This window comes from Trachypithecus francoisi, unplaced genomic scaffold (genome assembly GCF_009764315.1).
Source record: "Trachypithecus francoisi isolate TF-2019V2 unplaced genomic scaffold, Tfra_2.0 Lachesis_group7, whole genome shotgun sequence".
Lineage (NCBI taxonomy): Eukaryota > Metazoa > Chordata > Mammalia > Primates > Cercopithecidae > Trachypithecus > Trachypithecus francoisi.
Window position 1 is genome coordinate 85234929 of NW_022681472.1, and position 13485 is coordinate 85248413.

The 13485-nt window shown below is 41.9% G+C and overlaps 1 protein-coding gene across 3 annotated transcripts in view; it reads right to left on the minus strand.

Moving 5' to 3' along the window:
* Positions 1–13485, minus strand: part of ASAP1 (ArfGAP with SH3 domain, ankyrin repeat and PH domain 1) — a 407767-nt gene that overhangs the window by 96763 nt on the left and 297519 nt on the right. The gene's annotated exons all lie outside the window — the stretch shown is intronic.

The window sequence follows — 13485 nt, forward strand, 5'->3', positions numbered from 1 at the left end:
CCAAAGATTAATTTCTATTTTAATATCTTCTTGGTTATATGATTCTCCTCTAAGTATTTACTTTCATAATTGGGGAAAAGAGAAATTTTAGAAGCCACTTTGAAATTCCTACTTACTCATTCATCATATATTTATTAAGCCTCTACCACATTCCAAACACATCTGAAAAACACAAGGTCCATGACATTAGGCATCTGCGGAAACAGACCTGACCGCATATGGGGCCCAGGGAGCTCAGGGACCTGAGTTCAAGAGTGTGCACCAAAGAGGTAGGCAAGGTTCCACACAGGCAGCCTTAACCTTCAGAGAGGACTTGGAGGAGGGAACACGGACAAACTGGGAAGCGTGAGGAGCAGGTCCAAAGGTCTGGGGCCTAGGAGGGGACAAGCTGCAGGAGGTGACACTGAGCACACAGGAAGGGAGACTCTGCATGTGACACTAAAAAACTCATATTCCCATTCACGACTCAGGCAATCTACTGGAGAAAGTGGAGTGACCAGTTAGACCTGTATTTCACGGGGATGGTGGTGGGAGAGGTAGAGGAGGCAGAGAGAGGCTGAGAGAGTAAGGAAGATAAGCAACGAAATGAGGAGGGCCTGAATTAGAGCTATGTACAGTAGTGGTGCTGGTGGCCAGAGGCTTAAGACAGCTAGAAAAGGAGACTTTTAATGTATCATTCCACAAGTAACCTTTACCTAGTATGTGAATTACTCAGTCCAGGAACTTGAACGGTGAGTGAAGGGAGGAACACATTGTTCCTGAAGGCTCTCTTGAGCAGCATCTCTGTCAAAAGCTACAAGAGCTTCTCTAAATATAGTTATGACACTTTTCAAAACTGACAATTCTACAACTCTGTTCCTTCAAACTCTGAGGCTTATCCTTTTATAGGTTTTACTTCTCATTAAAATAAAACACATTCATAGAAGAAAATGAGACAGAGATAGTACAAAGAAGAAACCAAACATTAGTTGTTAATCTCACTTTTACATGCAGCAATAATCACTGTTAATACCTTAATTTTACCAAGATGTGTGTGTCTTTTTTTTTTTTTGACATATGTTGGTTCAACTTGTATATACTGTTTTGTAAACTGTTTTTCCCAATTAACAATATACACTGATGTCTTCATTTTACACCCCCTCCCCCACACACCCTCAGACAAAAGGAAAACCTATTCAAGTTTTTGATTTTTGAAAATGTTTCAATCAGGAAAGCTCTGGGTACATTTCATGAAGAGAAGTGATGAAGATATCTCTTTGACATAACAGAAACTGGATGTTCAGCTAGGAAAATCATCAAACGTGTACGTAGAAATGCATGCAGAAACAGAATGCATTAATTCTAATTAATGTTTCTGTGTTTCCTAAAAGAAAATAAACACCGCACATTTGTCTTTAGACAGCTTAGTGTGCACCATGGTTCCAGTGTTGTTGCTGGAAGTGTAAAGTTGTTAACATAGGCATATTTCTCAGTTAGCAGAAAACAGCTGCTACTGGAATTAGTACCCAGAAATGAAATTATTTCCTCCCATCATCTTACTGAATTGCTCTGCTTTACAAACAAGAAGTGAACATAATTAAGTACTTGGAAAATAGGCCTGACCCATCCAGGATGAGGCTGATGAGTGGAAAGAGGTAAAAATGACAAAGCTCTCTTCAATTCCTATGCTAGTGCCTGAAAGCAGAGCTGCTCAGACCATTACAGTCATTTCAAAGTTTTCATTCAATAAATATTTAGTTAGACACCTACTGTGCCCTACAGGGACATACATTTTTGGCATACGATCAATAACCACAACAACCCCCTGGCAAGAAATTAAGGCACCTGCTGAACACTTACCACTGCAGAGAGATCTTATCTCCAGAATTTTAGCAATCAAGACTATTGGCTTTTGACCTTCCAGACAGATAAAAAGGTAACAGTTTTTTAAAAAAATAAGCACCTAAACTGCTAGGTACATTATATGAATTCTATTATTTAATTTTTGCAATGACTCTGTGAGTTAGGTACTGTTCCCAAACCCATTTCATAAATGAGGTAACCAAGGATCAGGAAGGTGAAGTAAACTAACCTATGTTTTACAAAAAGTAAATGCCAAAGCTGAATTCTGAACAAATCTCTTCTCACTTATCACACTGTTTCCCAGTCAAGACAAGCCCTTGGAAAACTTACAAAGTCAGTCAAAATATGGCTTTACGGTTTTGCCTTTTCTGGTTCTTATTGCCCTTAAATGGCCAGTTCCCTCATTTTCCCTCCAGATGCACGTTCCAAACTCCAAACTTACTACGCTGTGGCCACAACTAAAGCTCTCACATCCCTTGCATGATCCTTCAGACAGCGAAGAAGATAAGTAGCGATTATCTAACTGAAGTAATTCATTCTAGAGTGGATGACTGAATTCCCTTAACCCTCCCAACCATTTTATTAATTTTTTTGTCAAACATTTATCACTGTATCTCCCAACCATTTTAATAAAGGGACTCATTTCCAGTTGGCATGTATATGTGATAAAGAAATATTGGGAGGCCGAGACGGGTGGATCACGAGGTCAGGAGATCGAGACCATCCTGGCTAACACGGTGAAACCCCGTCTCTACTAAAAATACAAAAACTAGCTGGGCGAGGTGGCGGGCGCCTGTAGTCCCAGCTACTCGGGAGGCTGAGGCAGGAGAATGGTGTAAACCCGGGAGGCGGAGCTTGCAGTGAGCTGAGATCCGGCCACTGCACTCCAGTCCGGGAGACAGAGCAAGACTCCGCCTCAAAAAAAAAAAAAGAAATATTTGAAAATGGAGATCTCCAAGAAAATGTCTTTTCTTGTAGCAAGGAATCTGTTACCTTACTTTTGAGAGGGTGTTCCACTCAAATCAACATTAAACAATCAATGCTACAACGCAAATAGAAAAAAAGAGCTTACTGGGGCTCCCGCTAAGACGCAGGGCTGATGTTACTGCATCCAATGAATGCGCTAGTCATCCACGCAGACATTTCTGCAAATACGTGCTGAGTACCTACTATTTGATAGTATACAGAGTTTGGGCCAGTACAGGAAGAATTTTTAAATTCACATTTCCTATTTAACTACAGTGGCCACTTTATGTCATGTTTTCCAACAAGGGTACACAAAACAAAAACCTTTGGAATATTTGTATACAATGCATTAATTTGACAGTAAAACATCTGAGTTATGGGTTTTTTTTTTTTTTTTTTTTTACGGAGTCTCACTCTGTTGCCCTGTTGCCCAGCTGGAGTGCAGTGGCGTGATCTTGGCTCACTGCAACCTTCACCTCCTGGGTTCAAGTGATTCTCCTGTCTCAGCCTCTCGAGTAGCTGGGATTACAGGCACGTGTCACCACATCCGGCTACTTTTTTGTATTTTTAGTAGAGATGGGGTTTCACCACATTGGTCAGGCTGTTCTTGAACTCATGACCTCGTGAATGGCTGAGACAAAATGTGTTTGAGGCTTTTATTAGCCTCACACAGGAAGGGCATTCTTTAAAGCAAGGGCATCATCATGTTGATGAGAACACAGCATTTACTCATGGCGGGCTCCATGCCATGTGTTTTACATATACTTGCTCACTTAATTCTCATAACCACCCTACAACTAAGTACCACTATTATTACTATTTGAGAGATGAGGAAAATAAGGCACCAAAAGGTTAACTCTGTCTTAAGGTCACAGCTATTAACAACAGAACATTAGGTCAAAGTAAAACTTTTTTTTTTTTTTTTTGAGATGGGGTCTCACTCTGTCACCCAGAGTGGGTACGGTGGTGTGATCTCGGCTCATTGCAACCTCTGCCTCCTGGGCTTCAGTGATCCTCCGGCCTCAGCCTCCCAAGGAGCTGGTACAACAGGCATGCACCACCACATCTGGCTAAGTTTTGTGTTTTTTTTTTTTTTTTTTTTCTGTAGAGATGGGGTTTTGCCATGTAGCCCAGGCTGGTCTCGAAGTCCTGGGTTCAAGCCTCAGACTCCCAAAGTGCTGTGATTATAGGTGAGAGCCAATGTACCTGGCCTAAAACATTTTTAAGAAATCTATTATTGGCCGGGCGCGGTGGCTCAAGCCTGTAATCCCAGCACTTTGGGAGGCCGAGACAGGCAGATCACGAGGTCAGGAGATCGAGACCATCCTGGCTAACACGGTGAAACCCCGTCTCTACCAAAAAATACAAAAAAAAAAAAAACTAGCCGGGCGAGGTGGCGGGCGCCTGTAGTCCCAGCTACTCAGGAGGCTGAGGCAGGAGAACGGCGTAAACCCGGAAGGTGGAGCTTGCAGTGAGCTGAGATCCGGCCACTGCGCTCCAGCCTGGGTGACAGAGTGAGACTCCGTCTCAAAAAAAAAAAAAAAAAAAAAAGAAAAGAAAAGAAATCTATTATTTCTTATATTAGGAATGTGGGCAGGAGGTAACAAGACAGCTGATGTCAAACTGCAGGTTCCTTGGTGTCATAGATTCAAATTTGTAAATCAAGACTTTAAAAAAGACTTTTTACCCCTTAGTAAAAGTAAAAAAAAAAAAAAACAAAACTTTTTACCCCTTAACATATACCTTCATATATGCTCAGAACCAACAGCATATACTGCAACCAAATGGTCACACTTTATAAATTTCTGGGCTCTAAATTAATGAAGTTTTATTCTACTCACTTGTCTACTAGAATTAGAGTCACACTGGAAGCATGCAAAATGACACACACTGTGTCAGACCTCCAAGCAAGGTTTAACAACCTCAATCCTCACAAGCTGTGAGTCCTGTGGTTTTGATCTGTAACCTCTTCTATATTTTAATTCTTCAATTTTGTCCTCCCTTCTTCATTTATGGAACACGTTCCTTGAAGGAGTTTCTACTAATCTCTGTTCAACATGAAAGCCAGAGAGATTTATTTGGCAGGTCCTCAAATCCTAGGCAGTATCAGCATCACGACACCCTTGCTATTCCAGAGGATTTGCCAGACTTAAAAATCAGAAGTGCATTGCTTGCTGTCTGCTGAAGCCCAAATGAGAAACTGCTACAAAACACCTGGCTTTAAAGGAGCCGCATGCTGGGAACCGAGGTTTTTTCCAGTTTGGAGGCAATGCAATACTCTGTTAATTTGGAAAAGCAATTTATTCATACTTTAAGGTCCATGGTAGAGTGGAGGGAAAAGTCTGATTTTGGAGGCAATCAGATCTGGGTTTGAGTCTAGGCCCAGGCACACATTAATACTGTCACGAGCAAGTATCCTGGCTCTTCTGAGTCTCATGCTATCTCACCACGATGAGGGAAAACAATGCCATCTCTGCTGTGATAATGAACTAGGCAATGCTTGACAAATGTCTGGTGCTCCACTTCCAAATGGGAGGCAGAAAAGGCTCTGGACTTTACCTTCTTGGGTTCATATCTGGCTCTAGCACTTAATGTGACTTTCAGGCTTCCTCCTCTTAAAAAAGGAGATTAACAGCTACTTCCTTGTGAAGGTGTTATGAAAGTTAAAAAAGAAAACATATGTAAAGTGACTAGCATGTAATGAGTGTTCAATAAATGTCACCTACTTTCTTTTATTTTGAGACAGGGTCTTGCTCTGTCACCCAGGCTAAGTGCAATGGCATAATCATGGATCACTGCTGCCTCGACCTCCCATTTTCAATCCTCCTGCCTCAGCCTCCTGAGTAGCTGGGATTACAGGCATGTGCCACCACATCCAGCCTTTTTTTTTTTTTTGTAGAGACAAGGTCTTGCTACAACGCCCAGGCTGGTCTCAAACTCCTGTACTCAAGTGATCCTCCTGCCTCAGACTCCCAAAGTGTTGCTGGGATTACAGGTGTGAGCCGCTGCACCCAGACAACTATCTTTATAATTACTAATTATTCCCAGAATATCTCCTCTGATGGTGTCCCCGTAACTGATACATAAAATTCTATTACTATAATTTTCCCTTTAGATTAAGGCAGTATTCCTTGTTAAAATGCAATCATCTCTGGGAGAGTTTCCCAATAAGTTACTAAGGTTCAAAAAGAACATCAGATCCTGTCTAAGGTGGAAGCTCTATGGAAGTAAACTGAACGGGCATGGGCAATAGGCAGCGTGAGGAGGAGGAGTCTAGGGCACACAACCCTGGTGAATGTGAAGACACAGAGCATGCAAACAGAGGGACTCCAGGCACACAGAAGAGAGGTGAAAGAACTCAGTAACTGGGCACTTAAAATACGGAGACTGGCTTTGAAAGAAGCTTAGACCTGCCCACTGCTCTGACTTTATTGTTTCATTTATTAAAAGGGTACTGAACTAGAAGAAAGAAAGAGGTGGTGAGAACTGACTTCAAACTGGCTTAAGTTCTGAGGTCCACAATCCAGTTCACAAAGTTGACAAATATCACTATCACTGGCTTCAGATTTCTGAGTAACACACCTCCATTCTAGCCTCTCTATATTTTAACAGTAGCAAACAATGGTGGAAGGACTCAGAGAGTCTCTGCTTTGGCTGAAGTTGAAGTTACCCGGTTAGCAATACTTGGGCTTCATCTCTAGATCAGTTAAATCGAAATCGCTGAGGGTGGAACCAGGTGATTCCAATGTACCGTCAGGGATGAGAATCACTGGATTCATTTGGCCAACTGCAGCCCCCTCCAAACACCTGCAATGGTTCATTCAGATGCAAGTGATGAGAGTTTTCATTTGCAATCAACTATACACTGATGCTTCTAATATGTAATCTTGTGACTCGAATAGTGAAAAGAAGAACCTCCACCAGGATTCAAATAGAGTAAACATATCTGCTGCATGTATTATTTCAAAGAACGACCTGTAAGACTTCAGCAGATATATTTCTAAACTTATATTTTATAGAACTTGAACTTGGGAAGCCCTCTAGTAAACTTTTATCTTCAGGTTCTGCATTTGCAATGTGGAAGACAAAGATATTCCACAGTGACCCTTAGTTCTGGACACAGCGCAGCTTATGTCATATGTCCAAATAACATTTTCTATACTAGAACAACTACATTTCTTTTGCCAGGGAACATGGCTGTGGAGAAGGTTCAACACCAGTGCCCTTGGACCTGCGGTTGCACTCCTTTTATTAGAGACACGGTCCTGCTATTTTGTCCAGGCTGGAGCACAGTGGCTATTCACAGGTGCAATCATCACACAGTGCAGCCTTGAATTCCTAGCCTCAAGTGACCCACTGGCCTCAGTCTCCCAAGTACCTTGGACTACAGGTGCACACAACCATGCCCCACTTGCAGATGTATTTTGAATTTTGTTCAGGAAAGTTAACATCTGGTCTTTTGTTTAAAAAAGCGAAGGGATGTTTGTGAATTCTGGTATCCAGAATATGTACGTATCAACAGCTTTCAAAGAGTGTCTTATTTGAACCTCTGAACTCTTCACAGAGGGTATGAAAAGTGATATCATTTCCACCCTTATTCACTTCTCTTAGGTTCCACGAACATACTGTCCAGTCTCATGATTTTGGCCCATTCTCCTCCCTCTAGTGGGGTTGCTCCTTGCCTACCTTTATGCTAAACTATCAGAAAAGCCTTCCCTGACGACACTAAAAGTAGCTGCTTTGTTCTCCATTACAACCTTCTGCTCACTTCTTTTATGGGACTTATCCTTTGTTTATTCCAAGCTCCAGGAGGGCAGGGGCCACTAATTCATCACTGCTTCAATAGTACCTAGCCTAGAAAGGAATAAAAAAATTTCAGTGGGCAGGACGTGGTGGCTCACACCTGTAATCCCAGCACTTTGGGAGGCCGAAGTGGGCGGATCATGATGTCAGAAGATCGAGACCATCCTGGCTAACATAGTGAAACCCCAACTCTACTAAAAATACAAAAAATTAGCCAGGCGTGGTGGTGGGCGCCTGTATTCCCAGCTACTTGAGAGGCTGAGAAAGGAGGATGACATAAACCTGGGAGGTGGAGCTTTCAGTGAGCCGAGATTGCACCACTGCACTCTAGCCTGGGTGACATAGTGAGACTCCGTCGCAAAAGAAAAAAAAAAAAAAAGTTATGGGTAAATTATGCCCATTTTATATCTGAGGAAAAACAAGGCTCCAAAGGCTTAAGTAACTTATCCAAGGTCCTACAGTTTTTTTCAGGGGTTTGAGCCTGGGTTTAACTGGTTCCAAAGTTCGCCCTTTTACACCTGACAGTGCTGTTTTCTAATCTGCTGGAGGGAAGAAAAATATTCTCATTCTCTTTTCAGTGACAATGAGGGTAAAGATGTGGAATGAGAGGACAGCCCAGGAGAGCTCCGAAGGTCAGGCACAGAAACAAGGTTACTGAATACATTGCAAAGAAGAGAGCAATCCATTTTGCAGGTCTCTTCCTGTTTCCTGTATGTGCTTTCAGTGCTTCTTTTAAAGCCCTGGCAGCTGAATGTTATCTTCAGGGCTCTGGATAGGGCAATAAAACAACAGACTTTAGATTCAAAGATCCAAAGGAAAGGGATAAGAGACATATCCAATTCTTGCTTCAGTGAAATGCCATGGAAGGTGACAGAGCTGCTGTTAATCCCTAACAGGCAGAAATTAAATTTTTATGAGAGAAGAGGTACCCCAAATGGGCTCTGTAAAGTACACTGAGCAGTAATGAAAATAGCAATACAAAAGAATTCCAACGGCCAGGTGCGGCAGCTCACGTCTGTAATCCCAGAACTTTGGGAAGCTGAGGTGGGTGGATCACTTGAAGTCAGGAATTCCAGACCAGCCTGGCCAACATGGTGAAACCCCGTCTCTACTAAAAAATTAGCTGGCTGTGAGCGGCACATGTCTGTAGTCCCAGCTACTCAGGAGGCTGTGACATGAGAATTGCTTGAGCCCAGTGAGCCAAGATGGTGCCACTGCACTCCAGCCTGGCCAACAAAGGGAAATGCTGTCTCAAAAAAAAAAAAAAAAAAAAAGAATTCCAATAAACCACAGTTTAAAATGGAAATAGTTATACATTAGAGTAGTAATAATAATAGCTGACATTTATTGAGCACTAATTCTGCCCTACATTCTGTTCTAATTATTTACAATCAATAAACTCATTTAATCTTTACAATCACTTATGAATTAGGCCTTATTAATAGCCCCATTTTATTTAGACGGAAAATCCTCACTAGAGATTCAGTGTCACAGTTGAAATTCAAGTCTAGGCAGTCTGGCTCCAGGGTTTCAGATGCTGTAACCCTACCTCAGCTCACTGAGATAACAACAGCTAAGTTTAAGAAACATTTATTGAGGTCCAGGTTCTACAAAGTTTTAAATGCATCATCTTATTTAATTCTCACAACATGGAAGACAGGTACAGTTATTCTGTTTTACAAATAAGTAGTATGAGTAAGTAGCTTAATAAAAGGCATATACAATAAGATGCTGAATGGGCATTTACTGCAGATGGACTCAAAAGGATGCGGTCTGACTCTGCCTCTGTTTAAAATGATCAGCCCATCAAGCAGGTGGACACACACACATTATCCACCTAAGAGGTGGAACATCTAAAGAGGCCAGCTGGATTTCCAACCCTTTTGAGTAAAACACCAGACCTTAATGAACTTCTGTGGGCTATTAAAAATACTGTTGGTGTTGGCTGATTGAGAAAAAAGTGACTATAAGTTTAATAATTTAATAATTGCCGTAAGTGTTAATCATAAGGGCATCTGAAGACATCTGAAAGATGTAATATATTATTCAGGCAGTTTCAGATTCAAATATAAATTCTTAGAATACTTGCATTATCTTCATGACTAGTACTCCTCCTCCTCCCTTCCTGGAATCCCTTACAGCCATCTCTACCCTAAGACCCCTGACTAATTCAAGGAGTATCAAGGTAAGGCCAAGGTAAGGAGTTCCACTGCAAAGAACTGTTCTTCATGAAACTTTCAAAGACCTAACAACAATCTGGCATCTGAGAAAAAAAACCCTATGATACAGGAGAAAGAGTTTAGGCTTTAAGCCTGGAAAACTGGTCCAGCTATTTACAAACTTCATGACCCTGAGCGTGAGACTTAACCTCTCTGAGCTTCAACTATAAAATGCAGTCTCATTAGAAAAGTATTCACTGAGCACTAAGTACACGTCAGGCAATGTGTTAGGTACTGAAAATTCAAAGCTGAGTAAGATGAGGTCCCTGCCTCCTAGGAACTTCCAGCATGGTGAGAAATGAAGACAGTGATGCCTATCTTGTAGGGCCATCTTGAAGATGAAGTGCAGGGTGCATTTTAAGTGCTCCACAAATGGTAGTTCTCTTTCTTTTTACAACCCATTATTTAAACAGAATGTGACACTGTGGTTAATAAATTCAGGGAGCAGGGTTTTTGAAGAACATAGCTGCTTATATTTTTGAAATTGATTTTTCAAGATTACTACAATAAATATGTCAACTATAATTCCTATACATTCTGGTGTAATTTGTTTTATGGTATTTATTTATATTATAATGCTTTTAGTTAGAAAAAGCAAATAATTCAAAATTATAGAAATTAAAATAGTTTAGTGGCTTCATATAAGCTTTATACTTTAAGTTTTGAGGCTGACTAAAAATTTTTTTTCTTGAGACATGGCTTGGCTCTGTCGCCCAGGTTGGAGTGCAGTGGCGTAATCTTGGCTCACTGTGGCCTCTGTCTCCCAGGTTCAAGCAATCCTCCCACTTCAGAGCCTCCCAAGTAGCTGGGACTACAGGTGTACACCATCATGCCCAGCTAATTTTTGCCTTTTTTTTTGTAGCGATGGGGTTTCACCATGTTGCCCAGGCTGGTCTTGAACTCCTGGGCTCAAGTGATCCACCTGTCTCAGCCTTCCAAATTGAGCATGAGCCACCGGGCCTGGCCTGAGGCTAAGTGAAATGTTTGCCAAAGATTTGCTGGAACTGGTATTTTGAAATGAAAGCATCTTACACTACATTTAGAACATACTAGATAGTTCATAGCTGGAAGCTGCTATCATTAATATTACTACTGTTATAGCAAATTCAGAGATTCACACTGAATTTGGTTCCCACAGTGCTGCATTACTTTGAATAGTCAGTAAAAAAACTTATGTCTTAACAGATACATGAAAAGCAAAGAATTTATGAATGAATCTTCTAAGAATGGGCTGCCAATTTTTCAGGTGTACACAGAAATGTATTTCTCCTTAGAATAGTAAGCTGGGGAGATGAATCACCTCTGGTGCAGACCTTGCTTGGGTGGCCAAGCCAACAAACCCTGCACCATTAATCTAAATGAGTACTTGGCCCTCTCCTGAATCACTTTGATAAGAACAATTTGCAAAGGTGACACTGATGAGGGCCTTCAAACCAAAGAATTTTCATGTGTCCCAAACACCTCAAGTTTTCTGACAACAAAGGCTCTTCTCCCCAGTTTTTCAAAGAAGCCCTTTATGTTTTTCTCAGAAAACTGCTGGCCTTGATTTTCAACCTAATTCTAATCAATGGTGTTTGCAGAGTCAGGAAAAGCCAGCTAAAACTGGCTAGAGACCTTTTTGTGGGAGCAGCAATGTGATTATGAGTGATGTAACTGGCAGCAAAAAAAGGTCTGGGCCAAAGCCAATGAAAAGTGGGGAATAGAATAGCAAAAACAGCAGAAGAGAATCAGAAGTTAGGAGAGTAAGCCATTTCCCTCCAGGCTGCTCTGGGGGCAGGAGAGTGCTGATGTTTGTAGCAGGAGGGTCTGCTTGTCAACAGATTTCAGTATTGTCAGCAACATCCAATAAACTAACAGTAATAGCACTAATAACTGTTAACAGAATGGCCACACATGGCATGCCATCTCACTGAATTCTCATATAATCTTTATGCGTTAAATATTTTTCTCAAGGTCACAAAGTAAATGGCAAAGTTGGCATTCAGACTCAAATCAGACAGATGCCATAGTCCATTATCTTAGCCACTAAACAATGTGGGTGATGTGAGACTTATTGTTAATTCGAGCCTTAAGAATGCATATAAACAGTTGGTTTGGCCACAACGTGTTCTGGCAGGAATAAAAACAGGAGGGGAAAGGGAACTTATTTTATTTTTAGCAAATTTCCCAAGGTCATATAACTACTAAGCAGTGCCACTGATTCACTTCATCAACTATATGATCTCCATCACTCTGCACTGCCTCCCACAGCAGATTCCTAAGAAAAGCAAACAGATACAACATGATAAAGCCATTATATAACTTCTCAAAATGCCTAGTGAGAACTGTTACAGCCTGACAAATCCAAGGGGAGAGCTGTGCAGCAGAAGGTAGAGAGTTAGGGTAAACATGGTAACTCTGGCCAGGTGCAGTGGCTCATGCCTGTAATACCAGCACTTTGGGAGGCTGAGGTGGGTGGATCACTTAAGCCCAGGAGTTCGAGACCAGCCTGGGCAACACAGCAAAACCCCTGCCTCCACAAAAAAATACCAAAATTAGCTGGGCGTGGTGAAGTGTGCCTGTATTCCCAGCTGCTTAGGAGGCTGAGATGGGAGGATGGCTTGGGCCCAGGATGCAGAGGTTGCAGTAAGCCAAGATTATTGCTACTGCACTCCAGCCTGGGTGACAGAGCCAGACCCTGTCTTAAACAAAACAAAACAAAACAAAACAAAACAAAACAAAACGATGGTAACTGACTAAAAACTCACCATCTACACAGCCAAAGGATCAGAAATGTTCACTCTGGTATACACAGGTGACTGTGTACGGAATTAAATATAAGAAAGTAAAAACTATCTAATTTTTCATCCATGCATCTTTGATGCCTACGCCAGAACATGGCAGAATGGAAGCTTAACAAAAGACTGCTGAAGAAGGGCTGGGTGTGGTGGCTACCCCTGTAATCTCAGCACTTTGCAAGGCCGAAGCGGGCAGATCACAAGGTCAGGAATTTGAGACCAGCCTGGCCAATATGATGAAACCCTGTCTCTACTAAAAATACAAAAATTAGCCAGGTGTGGTGTGGGCACCTGTAGTCCCAGCTACTCAGGAGGCTGAGGCAGGAGAATAGCTTGAACCCGGGAGATGGAGGTTGCAGTGAGCCAAGATTGTGCCACTGCACTCCAGCCTGGGCGAAAGAGCAAGACTCCATCTCAAAAAAAAAAAAAAGATTGCTGAAGAAATGAATTACTGTTAGACAGCCTCAATCATAATTACAGACAGATCCAAGTCTGTGAACAGGATTTCTGGTATCAGATGGGTAGCCGGACACAACTGGCATGACAGCTAAAAATCTCAGCTGGGCTGTTTGAGGGTAATTGAAGACCTCTGAGGAATTCCTCCGAAGAATCACTGAAAGTGTGCTGCGAGGGGCAAGGGACAGAGATGATCCAGCTGCTCAAGTTTCATAAGGGACAACAATCTTTAAGATGTGGGCAGTCATTTACCACAAAGGACTGGGCCACAAGTGTGTACTAAGAGCCTTCTGTATGTCAAGTTTTGTGTGAGAGGCTGAAGACAGAAAGAAGGACAGGACTAGGTAGGTGCCCAAGGGGGCGTTTACAGTGTAGTAAGATGATGGGTTCTGCAGGAAGACAGAAGGGCCGCAAGGACTAAT